At 45.5% G+C, this 18,406-nt stretch overlaps 1 protein-coding gene across 24 annotated transcripts in view; it reads left to right on the top strand.

Annotated features, from left to right (window-relative positions):
* LPP (LIM domain containing preferred translocation partner in lipoma) overlaps positions 1-18,406 on the top strand; it is a 353,260-nt gene that overhangs the window by 97,879 nt on the left and 236,975 nt on the right. For 22 of the 24 annotated variants that reach the window (XM_054206282.1, XM_054206268.1, XM_054206284.1 and 19 more), the window contains one exon: positions 4,744-4,808. The exons of 1 other annotated variant lie outside the window; for it this stretch is intronic. The gene's annotated coding sequence lies outside the window, so the exon portion shown is untranslated. Of the gene's footprint in view, positions 1-1,158; positions 1,182-4,743; positions 4,809-18,406 lie in introns of those variants that run through there. One more of the 24 variants, XM_054206285.1, reaches the window with a different exon arrangement.

The following is an 18,406-nucleotide window of genomic DNA, read 5'->3' as shown; positions in this document are numbered from 1 at the left end:
TCGCAGTAATGAGAATGTCTCCCATCTGCTTCTCACATGGCTTGGCACATTTAGCTAGAATATATATATATATATATATTTATTACAGTGTTAGCCAGTGGTAACCATGACGATTAGACTTATCACGCAGCATTTTTTTCCCTCCTTGAGTCAGTTTGAAATGCTGACAATTAAATAGATACAGTACACTTTAGAGATCCATCAGTCTCTTTGTTGTCTTGACAACCGGAGTATATTTAGAAATGTAACAAGTACATGGAGTTCAATTGCACTTTTGCTAAAACATAGTTTTGTAGCTTGAGAATTTAATCTGTTGTTTGTAGATCCAGGTGCTTATTTGAGCTGTGCCTGACTTTCACTTTGGTCTCTCTGGGAAGCTCCTACGTAGCAGCAGGGAGACTTGGCTGGTGGAAAGAGGGTCCTCGTTGGGCAGGGAGCCTGTTGGAGAAGCTGTGCATGACAGGGGCTTGGGTGAGGGGCTGGCAGCCCCTGCGTACTTGGGTTCTGGCTGTCCTGTACCCCTGGATACTTGTGGTGCCCTGTACCCCCCGGGTACTTGTGCTTTGCCTATTGATGTGCAGTGCAAGTGGAACATGTGTGATTGTTGTCCCAAGTCTGCTGTTCCTGCAGATCCAGCTCAGCAAACGCTGCTGGGGAGCAGTAAGCAGCGTGTCCGAGCATTCTCTCCCCTCTCACCCTCCCAGATGAGCTGGTGTCACGGTTCAGTAGCACTTAGGTATGGGAGGGCTGTACAGTGGTATGTGACATTGGCACACCGTGGTGGCTTTCCTTTTTTTTTTGCACGTGGGCTACCTGAGCTTTGGTTGCAACTGCGGGCTGCTCTCTGCCACTGAAAGAACAGTAGAAACTGTTTCTCCATATCTCTTCTTCTCTTTTGTCTTTGATTTTCTGGGAGCGTATATGTTTGGTTTTTAACAAAATACTAGTAATAATAGGTTTGGGTTTTTTTTTTTTATTTCCTTCCTATTGGACCGGCAAAGTTGAGCTCACCCTCTGCTCATTGAGGTGGAATAGCAGCATGTTGTCTAGATGTCTCGAGGTATGGATTTTTAAGGCTGTATCCAGGGCTGGAAGAGCAGAAGGGAATTACGATGGAGTGCACCTTGAGGGGCTGTAAATGTCCCTGTTCCTCACCACCCCATGCACACACTGATGTCCTGGTGGGTACTTGTTGTGTGGCTGTGCTGCTTTCTGCTCTTTCCCTTTTGAGCCAGCGGAGAACGGTGGTGGGTGTCGCAGCCGTACCTGTAAGCATGGTGATGTGCCAGCCCAGAAGAGCAGGTAGGGCACGTAGCTCCCATCTGCTGCCGTCCTGCTGCGACAGAGCAGCCCGATGACTGAGAGACGTGGGCTGGCACCACAGTGCCCTTGTTACGCTCTTAGCACAGGACCCGGCAGTGCCACCGCCTTGCTCACAGTGCTGGCTTGCAAAGCTGTTTCTGAAGCAAGAGACATCTAAACATGAGAATCTCAGAATATTTCCCCAGCTTGAGTAATAAATGAGTAAAATTAAAAGCAGACAAGGAAGTAGCTCAAACCTTCCCCACCACTCCTCCATCTGCCTGACCCAGGTTGTGATGCTGGTCAGGGCTGCCCCTTCCGGAGGCTCATAGGTCGAGGAGCTGCTAAAAAGGGCTTCTTTGTGCTGAGGTGTTGGTGGCCCATCTTAATCAGCACCTGAGCCCTGGGGCAGGGTCTGGGATGCTCGTGGAATTTCTGCAAAACATCAGGCAAGACTTGCGTTTCTCCCTGCCTAAGGCTTGGTTTATAATTGATGTTTAGCAGTATAATTTGGGCAAGCCACCTGAAAAAAGGCAAACAAACTAAGGCTCTCCTTCATCAACAAATGTGTGGTAACGCAGCAGTTAACAGGAGCTCAGTTGCAGCGGATGGGACGGCCTTTTGCCCAGGAGAACAAGTTCCTCTGGTGAGATGGTTTAAAGATGGCAACCATGGGTCTGTAGTATGGAGGGACTGTCAGTAGCATCCACCCTTGGGCAGAGAGCTGTAAAACCAGTCAGTAGCATTGCTCTGCTGCCGGGGAGCATGGTCAACACGAGCTTGTCATCGGGATCCTTTATTTCAGTGGGGTGAGGAAGGCGTGAGGGACAGAAGCCTGGCCTGAGATCAGCTGTTACCACATGTGACGGCCAATGAAGTGCATCTGTATTTCCTGGGGTGGGTGTTATCTTATGTGTCCACTGTGCCTGAAATATAATTTAGTGAGGCTCAAAAGGAGGACAGGATTGGGTTTTTCTAGCATCATTTCCCTTTCCTCATCACTGTGTTTCTTCTTAATTCAGTATTTGTCAAATAACATGGGTGATTTTTTTTCTCAGTGTGTGCACAGCTCAGTTTCATTTTTCTTCGCTCCCTCCATTTTACCAATTTCCCCATGAAGAGCCAAACACATAGTTAGATCTCCACTCCAGCTTTGTTTGTAAATTGTTAACAAGTCTTTTTGAAGTGTTTAATAGCTGTTGGGGTTTATTCTTAAAATACAACCACCAAAACCCAAAGATGCTAATGAGTCTTCAAGAGTGCTTTAAACAAGTTATCCAAATCAATCTGACAAAGATAATGGTCTTCTATTAGAAGATATTTAGCTGGAGGTCGGATGAGCTGTAATGTTTATGGGTCTGTAGATCTGTAACCAGACAAAATCAGAATAACTCCTTCGATTTCAGTGGAGCTGTATCTGTTTATTACAACTGAGGATTAGGCAGCGCTTTAGATGCAAATTGCAACCTCTCTGAAGTTAAGTGGAGTTTTGATTTAATTCCTGGTAGCAGTAATGTCAGCAAAGCAGCGAAGAGCTGGGACCCGCATACCCCGAAGTCTGTAACTTTGGGTTGCTCCTCTTCCCTCGCTGTCAAGATCAGATTCCCTTGATTGGGGCTAGTAATTAAAATGCAGCTTCTCTTAAGCATCTCCCAAAGGCAGGCAGAGAGAGTGGAAGTGCAGCCTATGCAGTTTATATATATATCTCTACATACTGTGCAGAAAATGCCAGTAATGTTGTTCTCTCTGAGTGCTCATGGTTGGGCTGTTGACCTGGAGCTTGTGCTTTCCAGCTCCTGCTGAATTATCAGGCTGTAATGCAGAGAGAGCTGGGATCTCCTTTCCCCCAGCGTATTAGTGTCCGTGCAGCAGTCGGGAGACATGGACCACCGCTCATCACCCCCACTGTGTGTGGTGTAAGAGATTCACCACGCATTCATTTCTGGTCACATAAGGGGCATTAGTTTAAAGCAGGCTTGAGGCATAGGTTAGTGTTAGCTATTTGAAGACTTCAGTTGGAAAGCAACATCAAACAGGGAGCAGAAAATGTATCATGCACAGAAAAATCTCTGGGATTTGTTTCCCTCTTTAAAAAATAACAGTAATAATGAATTCCAAACTCTTTGCATATGCTGCCTCCTCTGTGGTCAGGACACCTGTCTGCCTCTTTGCTGTTACTTGATACAGGCTTACAATGCTTGCAAAAATGTTAATATGAATTTTTTGTCATGGCAAATATGAAAGGAATATCCAGCGTCCGTGTGGGCAGGTCCTCAGCAAATTTCTCTGTGTTTCTTGTGCTTTGGTGTGGATCTGAAGCAACTGCTGCCATTCTTCTCCCCTGTGCTCCCCTTCCTCCACCGTGGACCAGGAGGGCGAAGCTGCTGCCCTGCCAGACGTGGTTCTCCTGAGCAAAGACAGCTGATGGTGGGGCTAATGGGTTTCAGCCTGGTTTTCTTAAAAACTAATGTATGCGTCTGGCTAGATATGTCTCTCCTCCCTCTCTTTAATGATTTTTAACTCCTTGGCTAATCTCAGCTATGTTTGTTAAGAAATAATTAGGCTTTAGGAAAATAGGGTGAGGGTGCAGTTAGGAGGAGCTGGGAGTGACCTGGGGCAGCTGGGAGCGTGGTAGGCTGGGAGAGCTGGGGCAGGCGGAGGTGGGTTATCATTGATAGTATTTTTTTAAACTTGCCTATTTCTCCAGGACTGAGATGAAAGGAAATAGAAAACACCAGAGTAGGCTCAGATATCAATAAGCTGGAAGTATGGAAAGCTGCTGGTTGAAAGCAGCTTGTGGTAACTTAGAAAACCTGTGTTTTCTTTTTAACTGGGCGTCTTTGGAGGCACCCAAAAGGAAACTAGGGCTGGAGGTGGAGGTAGGGTTTGGGCTGTCCCACCCTGCTGCTTTTTCCACAATCGCTGTGTGTTTAATGCATCCCATCTCAGCTTTGTTTCTTCATGGTGCTTGCATGGAAAAGCCAATGCTGTGGGGGTGACTCACCATTGGCCTAAACAGTGGAGGAGGCTCAGAAAGAAGAGGCCCTTTAAGCATGAGAGGCAGAAAGGTGTCTGGTCAGGCTTTGAAAGAGACCTTGTTGCCTGCAGCGCTTACGTCAGTGCCTCTCACCAGCTCTACAGTGATTTAAAGCAAGTAGCTTCTCTCCCAAATAAACCTCAGTTACTCCGGCACTTGCTCAGATGTGATCTGTCCTGCCAAAGTGTGAAAAACCCTTACGTGGGTCAAAACAGGGGCAGACTGACACATAAGTTGTATCAGAGGAGGAAAAAAGCTATGATCTGCTATGTACGGGAGGGCATCTGGTGTTATGGGCCCTTTTGGGGCTGTTTTATTGGTGAGGTGTCATAGCCAGCTTGACTTACTTTTTCATTTTATGATGAGCAAAACGTTGATTCTGACCTTTCTGTTTGCACCCACAGAGGTCCCTTGGAAGACCCTGTCCATACGTCTGTCTCGGTGCCTGACGGGACTGCCTTGCTCCCAGGTGAGGAATGGATTAGGTCCTGGGGCTTTTGACAACTGCTGAGTTTGGAGAGAGTGGGAAGACCATGGGACCACGTTTCTTCAAAGCCCAGGGTGGTGGAAGGCCAGGCTAACCCAGGGGGCTTGGGTTGGTCTTAACTATTTCTGTGTCCAGGTCTGGAGGCAGCAAACATGCAGGTCCTCCTGGGAATGGGAGTGTTGCATGGGAACAATTGCGTGGTCCTGTGGGCTGTATTATTTTGAACGAGACTTTCCTACCTGTGGACCTGAACTTGGTCCCCGTCTACAGTGTGGCTTTCTGCAGCCGGGATACGCTCCCAGCTGTTGATGGAGGATTGACCGTATTACTGGATTTAATCTAACTGTGCTTCGGTGGACAAAAGCAGAAATGTATATAAGCCTATTGAGAATAACCTGAATAGAAGTTTACGTGAGGAGCAAATTAGTTCGTTCTTCAAAATTGCCAGTTCCCTCAAATTCACTTGGAGATACTTAGCTGTGACTTAAGGATCACCCTGATAAACTACCCCAAATTCTTATAGGAGTTCCTTGCTGGATTACGTGTAGGACAGGAATTGTGCTTTGTGCCCATCCTATGATACGATGATTCGATTGCAGCAAGGGTAAGATTGAAAAAAAGGAGCAGTGTCAGGGCACTAGGTCTGTCCTCAAGCCTCTCTCAGTTGTACCATCCCAGGAGGCAAAAGAGATGCTAGAGGTGCTACAAAGGCATGGCAACTGGGGGAAGAAACCAGCGAGCAGTGCCGTTGAGAAACAGATAATGAATGAACAGAAACAGCTGGTAGCTGATCTATAATTGCTCAGTGGCCATGAAGTTCTCCAGAAGGAGATGTGCCTTAAGGACAGTGTGGTGGCTCTGGGCAGTCTTTGCTGTGGTGATGGTTCCCTGACCCCGGTGGCAGCACCAGAAGGCCATGTGCGGTGCGTGCACTGGGGGCTGCCTTGCAAGCCAGCATGGGTCCAGAGCAACCCATTGCCATGTGGGAACGTGTGTGCTGGGTTTTGTTCTTCCACGCCCTGGTGGTTTTCACTGGCGGAGCTAGTTCGTTTGCCTTGACGTTACCTGACTTGAGAATCATGAGACATTGGGAGTGCTTCTTTACCCTGTTGTGTCACTGAATATGACTGCACTTCCATTCTGCCCTTTCAATACTCAGTGCACATCTCTTCTTTCTTCCTTTACCCTCTTCTTGGGTTTATTTTCATGTGGGTTTTTTTTTTTGTCTTGTAAATTATGGCTAGCTGGAGATGAGATTTCAGCATCCTGTTTACTGCAAACAGTTGGGGACATTAATAAATGTTGAAAGACAAAGACAGACAAGGGATTAATAAGTAGAGGACAGGAGATTAATAGCAAGACAGTAGAATTTGGTTCAAGGCCTGGTCTTTCCAGTTGCTGGGTTATGGAAGATTAATGGCAGCTCTTCTCTTAGTCTCACTCTTTCTGTGGCAGCTTTCCTGGTGAAGTCTAATAAACTATCCCAGAGGGTTGCTGTAAATATGAAATCTAGGAAGAAGCCCATCCTTATAGACTGTTAACTAAGTGAGACAGTTTTAGTTCTGCTTTCTATTCAAAGCTTAAGCAACAGCATCAATATATTTGTGAGTGGTGATGTCAGATGTTCAGGTGCTTGCAACTCTTTGCAGGACAAAAACATATCATAAAATGTATCTTGTCAAGCAAACTGTCTCCAACAAATTGGTTGTTTACTCTGTGTCCTGTGCGAGAGATTGATTTCTCTTCTCTTGACTGAGTTTTCAGCTTTCTTTCCATGGAAAATTGGTCTCTTGACCTATTGCATCTGGCCTCTCATTAGGCTTTGTGTGAGATTAGATCATGGTAAGAAAATGCTAACTTTGCAAAGAGCATTCCTGGTTAAATTTGCGGGAGAACTGTACAATATAGGATTACGTCACATAAAGTCTTTATGCTGGTAGAAGGGTGCATACTGTTCTGGGTGTCCTATATAGAAAGTCAGCCTTAAACTCCTGCCTTAAGGCTGAAGGTGTCAAGTCGAGCACTGCAGAAGTCCTTTGGTGTCTGCCCTCGTGTATTTTTCATAGTCTTCACAAAGATGATCCCAAGTTCTTCAGGCATAGGGTTATAGCAACATACAGGTATGTGTATGGTATTTTGGGAAGGCAGCAGCTGTGTTCCTGTAACAGTGAGTGTGAAGACATGGCTAACATCAGAACTTTGTGCAGCAGTAGCTGAATTTATTTTCCAGGGAAGAAAGGCTATGCGTTGCTTCTGTGTCCCTGTAACAAAGCTCTTCCCTCTTGTCTGCTCTTGCATGCAGTGCCCTTGGCTTTTCAGAAGTTAATTGATTTGTCCATATTATTATTCTCTCTTTAATTTTATTTGTGTAAAGAAGAACATGCGCTAATCTTTCTCCAGAGAAATGTTTCACACTGCTCCTCTTTGAACGTTTGGCCCCGGGTCTGCCTCATTTCTTAATGAGTCTCTAACTAAACAGCTACGGTTCCTACACGCTCCAGCCTTGACACACGCATACTTTTACACCCACGTGCCTGCTCCCAGTTGAACCCAGCAGCCTCCCCGTGCGCCCTCGCTGCTTTGGGATTTGCATTAGCAAGGCGGCACCTCCCTGTGAAGCCCTGCACGCGAGAGGGGGCTTTATACCTGCAGGTAGATTTGGCATCAAATGAGCTGCCCGGTGAATCAGAAAGGCTGTAACCTTCTTATCTCACTGTCCCCCACTCTCAGACTTGTTGTGTCTCTTCCTATGGGTGAGGACCCGAGCTAGTGCCGAAGATGGAGCCGAACACCCAACACTGAATTGCTGTCTGGTATGCCACTGTCTGCCAGATCTTTGATAGCTTGTTTTTAATGAAGATTCCCCCTGTAATTCCTAGAATATCTTGCAGCGCAGAAAATGAGCTGTGTGTGTATTTTGCTGTGGGCTGAATTTTTTTCCTGCTCTTCACAGTTCCCTCTGTGAACAGAGAGGAAAAGGAGGGGGAAGCAGCTGACTGCTTTTTTTGTTGTTGTTTTTCTACTTGACTTCTGTGAAATATGTGGGGATCAATCGCTCGCAACTAACAAAATGTTTTTGTTTCTCTTTGCAAAAGCATATGGGAACTGCAGGAAAAGCATATGGGCGTTTTTAGGAAAACATATTGGTGAATGGACAAATTATAGTTGTGCCAATATGCTTTGGATGTCTGGCTAGACCACTACTACTACCACACTTGCTGGCATGCAAACTCATCCACAAGATTTCCAGCGTGTGAGTGGTGTGTAGCTGCTCCTAGGGGAATGCAGGCTGGATCAGACCCCTGTTAAAACAGCATTGTGATCCATCTTCAGCATGCGTGACTGCCTCGCCATGTCCCAGACCAGGCTCCAGGCTCGTGTTTATGGCAGCATATCTATTCTCTCAGTAGACTGAGCCCAGAGCTCCACTTGCAGCTGGCTGCAAGTAATGATAATGGTAACCATTTTTCTTTCTAAAGCCCTTGACTGCAGTCCTAATAACACCTGAGCATCTTGCAAACAGGCTGGGCAGCCTCTGGTTTTCCTCTGCTGCTTTATCAGGTCTTTCTGTGTTATCTGGAGCTGTTATTTTTAATTTTTCTATCATGTGGGCTGCTTTTGAGGAAATGCAAAACATTTGCATTATAGCTTCTGGGCCCAGTCCCGTTTGTCTTTATATTGGTGACCCAGGGAAATGGATCCATGAGCTGGGAGGGACTTGGTGGCGAGTAGCAGGGGGTTTAAGTGGTCTTGGTTGGTGGGTTGGTTCTGGTGGCTCACAGCATCCCTACAGTTGAGTTGTCCTGCTGTGGACTCTTATGCAAGGAGAAGCCCTTGATAGCTCCATCTGGTCTGCCCTTCTCGCTCGCTCTGGCAGTGAGGGAGTGCTGTCTGCCCTGCCCCTGCCTGTGACAGGCACAGCTCTGCAGGGTTGCAGAGGGTAGCAGCTCTCCATCCACATTCGGGTTCAGCAGGTCCTAGGGGACTGGCTGAGGTCTCCTTGCACAGACGTGTGCAGGGAGAGACACCTCATGACCCTAAGAGCTCACGGTCTAAATAGACAAAACAGAGCTCCTGGGGAACATGTAATGGTCTCTGAATGTCAGGGGAGATGGGCAATAACTTAACTTGGGGGTGGTTTCATGAGCAGGTTCAATCAGTCTGAGCTTGTACCATTGCTAGAAGAGGTGGTTCCTGCTGTCCATGTATCCCCAGCCCTCATTTCTGCCCATATAGTTAGTTTTATCCTTTACAGATGTGAGTGGTGAGACAGAGGAGGGGGCAAAACATGTGGCTAAAGGCTGAGGGGATAAGCAGGATGCACATTTGGGCAGTCATTTGGGCATCACATTGTTTATCTTCGTTATGAACCTGCACTCTCAGATATTCTGAGTGGTAATTCAGCACCTTTTAGCGTTCTTCCTCTTACGCCAACTTCAGGATGATTTGCTACTGAGTAATTTTACATTATTTAATGTAGCCACTTTCCTTATAGCTCTTTTGTTCCGTGAGACAATTCCCTGTTTTATTATGCAAACAGTACATTAAGATCCTTGTGGGCCAAAGTTCCCAGCAGTGCTTGAGATGACGGCAGAGAAGTAGGTTATTTCAGAAATAATGATTCTCTCCTCTAGAAGCTTTCTTGGAGTTCTGCTTTAACTGCTTTTGATATTATACATGCTTTAAAAAAAAATATAAAAAAATCCAGTACTTCCTAAATGTTATAGAGCTCAAAAAATACACTGTATGCCTTGTCACAATATTTAATGCAGAGTGCTATTTACAGTAATGAATCAAAATGTCAGTTTTTAAAATATGAACTGTCAGAGTGTTCCTACTTTGCAGAAAACTTTGATATGACAGTTTGTTAATCATATGACTATTACATCAAATGTGTCTCAGAGTACTTTTTCTCAACAAAGTCTTTTTTTATTCCTTCCTCCTCCCTTTTCACTGTTAATTCTGGTAGAGTTGTTTGACTTGAATGCACTTTGATTAGAGGTTGGAAGAATCCAGAGCTGAATGCTTTTGTGTATTGACAGATGGGATGTATCAGTACCGGTCGTGGTCACCTAGTCTTAGGTACAGCCTGGTTTGGATCACCTTTACCTGTGTCCCCAGGGTTTGCCCCAAGCCTGCTGTGTGCTGAGGCTCAGGCGGTAGCTCTGGTGGAAATGAGCCAGGTCCGAGCAGCGCTGATGCCTCCAGCTATAACTCTGCGTTTGCGGCAGCTGGGGTAAAACTGTCTCTTAAGTAATAAAGAGCTGGCTTGTACAGTAACATTTCTAATCCCTATAGCTTTAGCATGAAGGGACAAGTAAAATAAAGATCTCGAGGCTGCAACCGCATCCTTGTGTGAGCTGAAGGGGTTGTTGTGCAGGGCAGGGTTGGTGTTGCTCCTGCAGGAGGAGGAGCAGGGGGCTGCGGATGCCAAGGTCCTCTCCCCAGTGGCCTTGGTTACTCTGGATCCAGGTCAAGGAGTGTGTTTGTGCCCTGAACTCCCTTCTGTGAATTTAGACCAGAGTACTTCCCCTTTTTTTTTGTTCTTTTGTTTGCTTATCTGCAAAATGGGAGTAATTAATTGATATTAGTTAACTCACAAGTCTCCTCAAAGCCGATTACTCAAACAACTGCACTTGAAAACAAGGGAGAGCTTATGTAGATAATGGTGCTTTAGAAAAAAGCTTCTGGAAGGAGGGGGTTCAGCATGCTGATACGAAGACTGGAGGCCAGAGAGGAGTCTCACGTGTAGCAGAGCCACGTACCTCTGCCCATAACGTCTTTGTGCCACATTGCCTGGGGCTCCAGATGGATTCCCATTGCTTATTAAAACTCACAGTTACTGTCGCATAGGTCTCACAAGTGCAATATTTCTGATTTGGAGTTGGCCCAACACAGCTATGGGAATAGGAGGAGTCTAAAACGGCAAAAGCTGAGTATCAACAGTCCAGAAAAGAGGAGTGTGGGCAATGCGAGACAGTAAATCTTAGAATCATAAAATCATAGAAAGGTTTAGGTTGGAAGGGAACTTTAAAGATCATTTAGTCCAACCCCCCTTGCCATGAGCAGGGACATCTTTCACTTTGGGTTACTCAAAGCCCCATCCAACCTGGCCTTGAACACTTCCAATGATGGGGCATCCACAGCGTCTCTGCGCAACCTGTTCCAGTGTCTCATCGTAAAAAATTTCTTCTTTAAGTCATATCAGGTGGTCTTCTTGACTGTGGGTGTTTCTTAGGGCCTCATTAACTTGGCATTCAGCTGGGCCTGTCTATTAAACAACCACCTCAACTCTTTCACTAATATTGTTGAAGACATGATAAGAACTTGTTTTCAGGGTTGTAATCATGTATTTAAGTACACTTTTGAGTAGCGCATTAGCCAGCTCTCGTATGTGGAAGGCGCAGGTAAGGGCGTTGAACACATCTAGTGTTTGGTACACTGAGACCCACCGGGTCTCACTGGTGGAAAGAGATTTGGGAAAGTGGAGGCATTGCAGTGTCATCTCTTACAGTAATATCCTGCTGATAGAGGAGACGAGGGAAAAATAGAAGGGAAAGAGGTGGCTGGTGGGTGCGGTGATGACAGCATGAAAGGCTCTGCTGGCGGTGGTGCCTGGCATGGACCACCAGGAAGCCTGAGAGATGCCATCTGGTGAAGCCAGTCCCAAAAAGGCTCTGACACAAATGCTCCTGGGGATAAGGGGCTGCCACCAGCGAGGGCCACCGGCAGGGCCAACATGAAGGTGTCACTTTTCAAACTGTGTCTTTGTCGCCTTCATCGAGCGAGTGCTGCTACTTGCTGCTTTCCCTCATCCCGTGGAGGAAAATTGATTATTATTCAGTTTGAATTTTAGACAAACTACATTGTTAGTGCGATGATTTTTCTTTTATTATCATTACTGCAATGGATGGAAAAGGAGCTCTAACAGATGTATGATTAGCAGGGCATGAAATTAAAAATGTTTGTGTACAAGGAAAAGGTTGTTTACTACCAAATTCCTCATTTGAAAACTAAGATTGGCCGGGCGATTCTGCAGCAGGCACACAGCCCCCTTCCCTCCCTCTCTCCCAGCAGCATTGGCTGAAAAGTAACAATATTTTAAATGTTACCTTTATTAAAAAAAGTAATAACACAACTGAAAGGTCAGTACCTGCCTTTGGAGGCAGACTGACTGTAGAGCTTGCTCTCCTGCTCTGGCACCGATGTGTCAATTCAAGAAAATATTTTGACTGATGCTTAAGCCCAATTGATTAGGGTGAATTGAACATTTTCTGTCAAAACTCTTTTGGGTGGAAGATAAGGTTCTGACTGAATAATTCCGAGTGTGGGTGTGTACATGGGTGAAAAAGTATTTGTTGTCAAAATGTTGACAAATGTGTATTTGGAGTTAGTGCTGCAGCATACCCGGAGGGGTGCGGATTGGTATGCAGTACCTATCCTTTCCCTGGACATTGTGGGTCAGTCTTGTATCTAAACCACATCTCCTCTGTCCGTGCAGCCTGGGCATCCCTGGTGCACCAGGACGGTGGTGCCTCCTGGGGTGTGTGCTCTGCATGGGCGCTTCAGAAACTGGAAACCAGCCTTCCACACCTGCAAATGCCGTCAGCGCTGGGATGGTAGTTTTGCATGGGAATGCTTTCAGGCTCTGGTAGAAAGCCATCATCTACCCATGATGCGCAATTCTCAGGTACAGCTGCTCTTTCCTGATTTCCTTTAAAAATCTGATAATGAATTTTGAAAGAGCTAGGTTAAGAAATGTGCATCAGAAATACTTTGTTTATCTGTGTTATGCTGTTGAGGTAAGCCTGGGCCTACCTAGGACTGAACGTTTCCCAGGTATTTTGAGTTTCTCGCCTATCTCATTCTGTTCTTTTTGTCCTCTGAAAACTTTGTGGCCAAGTCCGAGGCTGACGCTAGTTGAAGTACGTAGCGTTACTCGTGTAAAGTTTCACCTGGATGAGCGTTTGCAGGACCCAGACCCGACGCGGCAGCGTGATGGATTCTGCCCACTGAGCCTGGATGGCATTGAGCAGAAAATAGGAAGAGGGCTAAAAGATTGTTCCTGTGCTCTGGGAACAATTGAGACAGAAAATTGCTTCCAGGATTTCTTCACTTTTCCGTGGAGGGTAATCAGCCTGTGTAATTCTCTGCCATAGGAAATACTGCCTGAATCTGTTACCCAAAGACAGCGAGTGAAGCTTAGATAGCAGCCTGAATACCAAAGGTACTGCAGAGCCGGGACTGTCCCTTACTCAGGGTTTTTTTTTTGGTGTCGTGACATAGGATGTCACAGTGGTGCAACTAATATGACAGATAAGATACTCAGCGTGTTCTTGGTACACGGTTAGGCTTTGGTGCCCTAAACAAGGAGACAAGTTTGTATGCTGAGATTGCAACTGGAGTTTTGCTTAGCGTGGTGCTCAGGTTATAAGTCTGAGATTGCAAGGGAGGTTAGAGCAATTCCAGTGAGATGATGGGTGTCTGGTGACTTCAGTCTTGTTCTTGGCTAATTTTTAATCTTTGCTCCATAAATATAAGCAAATACCAATTTACGCACCTTTATTTGTTCTTCTGGGGCAGTGCTTGGGCTACTTGCAAGCCCAGGGTTTGTGTTAAGTTTCAAATAAGGCCTTTCAGCCACATGTTTTATTACAACTTTTAGGGGAAATTATGTGAATTTTTTGAGTGAGAATAGTTGTGGACAAATCACTGTGTAAGCGTTGTACCTGCTGGGCACTGAAATTTGATTCCTAAATTTCCATTAGCAGGTCATACTGGGCCAAAGGATCTTGAGCCACTAGAAGAGAAAAGAGTAAAACAGAATGAAGTTGGTGTTTGGTTATGGGTTCTGTATGTCATTGTTCCTGGCTGTTCATCTGGCTAATGTTTGCTTTTGTGTAGTATTTGTCTGTGTCTGTGCTTCTGTGCACATGAGGGAAAAGGAGGACAAATATCACTGGGGTGGATTAGCATTAAAAAATAGTTAACTGATCAAAGCCATAAAGCTTGTCCAAGTGAATTCTTCAGAGAAATAGCTTTGAATTTCCCAAGCAGCCGCAGGCCATAAAAGCGAAGCGCTATCATTCAGAGATGCAAAAAAATCCCCTTCTGTTGGAGTGTTGGACCTATTTGTTCCTTTTTAGGAGGGCATTCAAAATGTTTTCTTAATTTTCTTCTGAACAGCTCACTGCTATCCATCATGAGCCCTTGCCAGCTGAGATAGCTCTGCTCCCCCTCAGTGTTAACCCTCACTGAAATCTGTATATCCGTCCTTTGCATTTTGGATGCCTTTCAGCTCTGTGCACTTTGCAGTGTGATAGCCCTTACAGAGCACTTTTTGTCTCTGATCTCAGTGTGTTGTAAAGAAGGGGCTAAATGTTGTCCCCAGTGTCTGGATGGAGGTGACAGATGCGGATGGAGGCTGATGCCTGGAAAAATTTCCTACATGGCCTGAAGGGATGGCAGGGGAGCCCTGTTCCCCGATGCCATGTTCTGTCTTGTCGTCGGTCCTGCCCCAGCAGGAGCACCAGCTCCACCAGGTCTGCAGAGCAGGTGGGGCAAAGTGTGAAGGAATTTCATTTTACTTACACGGAGGAAAGCAAGCGCATTGTTCGGCTGCTCAGAGAAAGTTATTGAAGGCTCATACTGAAGGTTAGGCAACCAGCCTCTGGGAATTGGTCACATAAATTTGCTTTATGCTTATGAAAGTCTCTCTTTCACAGTGTTTTGCTTTGTTGCTTCGTCCTAAGATGTACAAAAGAGTGAAGTACTGTTATATGGTCCATACACCACCATTAATAGGAATGCAAATTACACTAGGCTTGCTCAGGACTTGACAAGAAAAAGAGAAAAAGAAAAAAAAGAAAGAAAAAACTCTCAGAAGACATGAGGTGCTTTGTAGCTGGAAGTGCCTGTCACCCTGCAAGAAGCTCAGCTGTCCTTTTCAGTTCCAGTCTTCTCTTATTGAAAATATTTTACTGTCTAATAACTACTAGCTTCTTAATACTGCTTAATTGTATGCCCACCCCCCTCTCCCCCCCAAAAAAAAGCCACACATATTTTTCTGCTGTTGTAAATGTTCAGCTTTAGGGGCCCCAGGGAGGGGTGTTAAGGGCTGTGTCCTGGGTGCCTTTCAAGCAGAGAATTCCACTTTTGCTTCCCTTCTGAATCTTGGAGTCTAATTCTCCAGATAACCCAAGTTTCACTATAACCACATTTGAAGTGTGTGTGTATATATATATAATTTTTTTTTTTTTTCTCAGGAGTTAATGAAAGTCCTAAGTAGATTCTCCTAGAAACTGAGATCATCTTTGTAACAGATGGGCAATGCATGGAGGGCAAAGCTGTGACTCAGGGATGGGGCTGCAGCTTTTGGAAGGGGATTAGATCCTTGCACAGGTGTGGGCATGACATTCACGTGTGCCGTGTGTACACATCCTGTGCTTTGTTTCTGTGGTAAAGCAGAGATCATTTACCCACAGGGCCATTTGCTAGGGTGAAGTCATCTGTGTTTGGTTATTAAAGCAGTATAGAGGCATATCCATATACGGGATAGCGCAAAGTGTGAAGCTCATCTTTCTCCTCACAGATTGTACTTTGGCCCGTTGTTCCCATCCTACCCTTGGATGGGAGCAGTGCTCAGCTATTGATAATATGGGCAGAAATTGAATCTGAAGCCTAGGGCCTTTCTGCACAGGGAGAGTATTGCGAAACAAAGCCAGGGTGTGAAGTTGAAGTGCAATAGCTGTTCCGAGCGTACTTCTCATGTGGGCAGTCTTATTCTGCTCTGAGAGGGCCTTTGTGCAGTTCTGCTTCATCCATTGCCAAAGGCACTCTCAGTGCAGAAAGAAGAATGCCCACACAGGGAGCAAATAGCTTTTCCAGGCTATTTCACCATGCTGAGGAGTCCCAGGAGATGCACATGGTTTCATGTCCCCATGAATGCTGCAGGAGCTTACTCTTCAGCTCGCTCTTCCACCAGGGCTTTCGTGTGGGGAGACACTCTTTGCGATGGGCAATTGGATGGATGCGATGGAGTTGTGTCTTCTGGACCCTGCTGGGTGCAGTGTGTGTCACTCGTTTGCCTGAAGTTATGGGGCTGGCCTCAGGGATCCCTGAGATCTCGGGCTTCTCTAGACATTGCTGGTGTTGCAGTTTGGCATTCTCCATCAGTGCCATCGCCTCTTGTGGTGTGTCCTAGCTGCTGCTGAGAGCTCCTGTGAGATCATGTCTGTGTTCATGTGTTGTTCCTATTCGTATGAAATCATCAAGCAAACCTGTGCACTGGGTATGATCATTATCTGAATAATGTTGAACAGAAAAAAAAAAAAATCCCATCTGTTCTACAAAGAGGCAGTGTAAAGAGCAGGCTCTGTGACTAAATAAATTCACATCTGTTCAGCAGAACCATCAAATGGAGAGCAGAGGGGCCTAATGTGAATCACATGTTGAAACCACAAGTATGAGTGAGATGAGCTGCAAAAGAGAGAGCCTGGAAGTGTTGATCCATGTGAGCAACTGTTGGTTTCCCTCCTTATTCTTTTCCTCTACCAGTTTCCTGAGCAAATGATGTAGAATCCAAAAAACAGGGATGTGCACATGTCTATGCATACATATGTGCATATGTTTGTATTCCTGGCATGATTAAATAACTTTTTTGTATCATCTTGAGCCATTAGATCATAACTTCAATTGGAAGGGTGATGTACGGTAGAGAGGGCTGCAGAGGAGGGAGGGCTGAGCTGGCATGGAGAGAGCAAGTGAAGCTTGTTCCTGGTGGTGTTGCTTCGCAAGAAATGTCCCTGAGGTAGCTTGCTTTAAAAAGGGACTTGCGTTGGAGGTGATTCCTGAGGATGATGTCTCCAGCAGTGTCATCTCAAGGAACCTGATGGGAGCAACCTAGAGACTTCAAAAGGGTAGGTTATGCCTTCATGTGCTGAAGCTAGTTTCGAAATAGGTATCTGCATACCAGTCCTAACAGGCTGCTGCTTTCCATGGATCAGTTTAATTTGTTGCTTAGGTTTTCCCCTTAGTGTTTTAAGTCCTGCAGAAACAAAGGGCAGCTCAAGTTTCCGTATTGGTTGCATTTGCACTTTATTTTTTTTCTGTGACAAGAATGTATCAATACAGTTTCAAAACATAGTATTTTTATGACTTGAGGCAGCAGTTTCTAACTTAAAAACAAGAAAGCTTTGGGGATGTACATGGAACTCAGGTGCCTCAGTTACGTTATTTGGCTGGTCTCCATAGCCACTTAGAGAGTCCGTGCAGAGGAGCAAGCATCTTCTCTCCCACAGGATCTCATGAAAAGAAACATGCAATAATTTCAGTCTCAAAGGTGGTTTCTTATTGCTGTCTTGCCTTTTGTCCTAGATATTTTGCAGTAAATGAGGCCAAACTTGCGGGAACAAAGAGCGGTGGTAGATAGGCTGTTAGACTTGATTTGCACATATTCTGATCTCCTGCAGTTCAGTCTGCTTTCTTTAGCTGACAGAGAGCTGTGCTCGTACGGCTCACCTGGGATGTGAGCTCTGCAGGAGCATGCTGGAGGTAATGAGGCACTTAAGGGGCTGGCGGGGTTGAAGGTCCCCATGGAATGATTATGGTGTTGGCAACTGTGTTACTTTGAAAGAGAAATATGTGCGTTACACAGCAAAGGCACGCTGAAATGCCTTGCAGACGCTTAGTTGTGTGTGGGAACATGCTTTTCCTTAGACCTGTGAGATGGCGGTAGCAACTATTGGAGGGCATTTGATTAACTGAGCTGTGTGTGCACTTACCAGCTGCATGGCCCAGCTGCCCCAGCGTAGTTCAAAAGCAGAACACAAGTGGTTGCCAGCAGTGGCTAAAACACAGCAGCGTATCTCTAGCTTTAGATACGTTAAAAGTTTTGTTCTTCCTTGCCTCCAAAAATTCCCTCTGCTCATGATTCATTTCGTCTCTTCCACCACCCCACACAGTCTCTTCTGAGAAGGTGCAGTGAAGATAGGTAAGCACTATAATGTTTTTTCCTGGACACTGTCAGATTTGAGCCGTTTCACATCTAGGGAACCGGTGTGGCCAGTCTAGTATGGAAACTCTTTTGTCACAACAAAACTGCATACTGATTTCTGGGAAGGAGAATAAACAATTAACTTGGGTGGTCAAAACCAGAAGACATCAACGTGATAGTGGAGGAGCAACTGGAGTTAGCTTTTTAATATGATGAGTTTGTTTAGCAAAATTGCAAGGCCAGTGTGGATGCCTGGCTGGGTTAACTTCATTGCTGGCACTGTGGTTTACACCAGCTGAGGAATTATCTCCCAGCACTTTGAGTATCACTGTTCTTGAATGAATGAGCACTGAGATAAAAGGGAAGAGCAACAGTTTCCTAGGCTGGTGCTCAGTGGTTTTATGAGTTTCAAAGAAGAATTGAAAATCAAATCTCAAGCACTTATCTTCAGTCACAAGTTTCTATTCAGAGCAGAACTAATGCCCTATGATTACTAAAACAGAGCTTTATCTTGATGTGCTCCAGAGTGTCATGGCATGCTTACCTTTGCTCTTAATATTCCTCTTCACCCATTTCCCTGTGTTTC

Source organism: Rissa tridactyla, chromosome 6 (assembly GCF_028500815.1).
Source record: "Rissa tridactyla isolate bRisTri1 chromosome 6, bRisTri1.patW.cur.20221130, whole genome shotgun sequence".
Taxonomy (NCBI): Eukaryota; Metazoa; Chordata; class Aves; order Charadriiformes; family Laridae; genus Rissa; species Rissa tridactyla.
The sequence above is the reverse complement of the archived record's forward strand: the minus strand, read 5'-3'. Positions and strand labels throughout refer to the sequence as shown.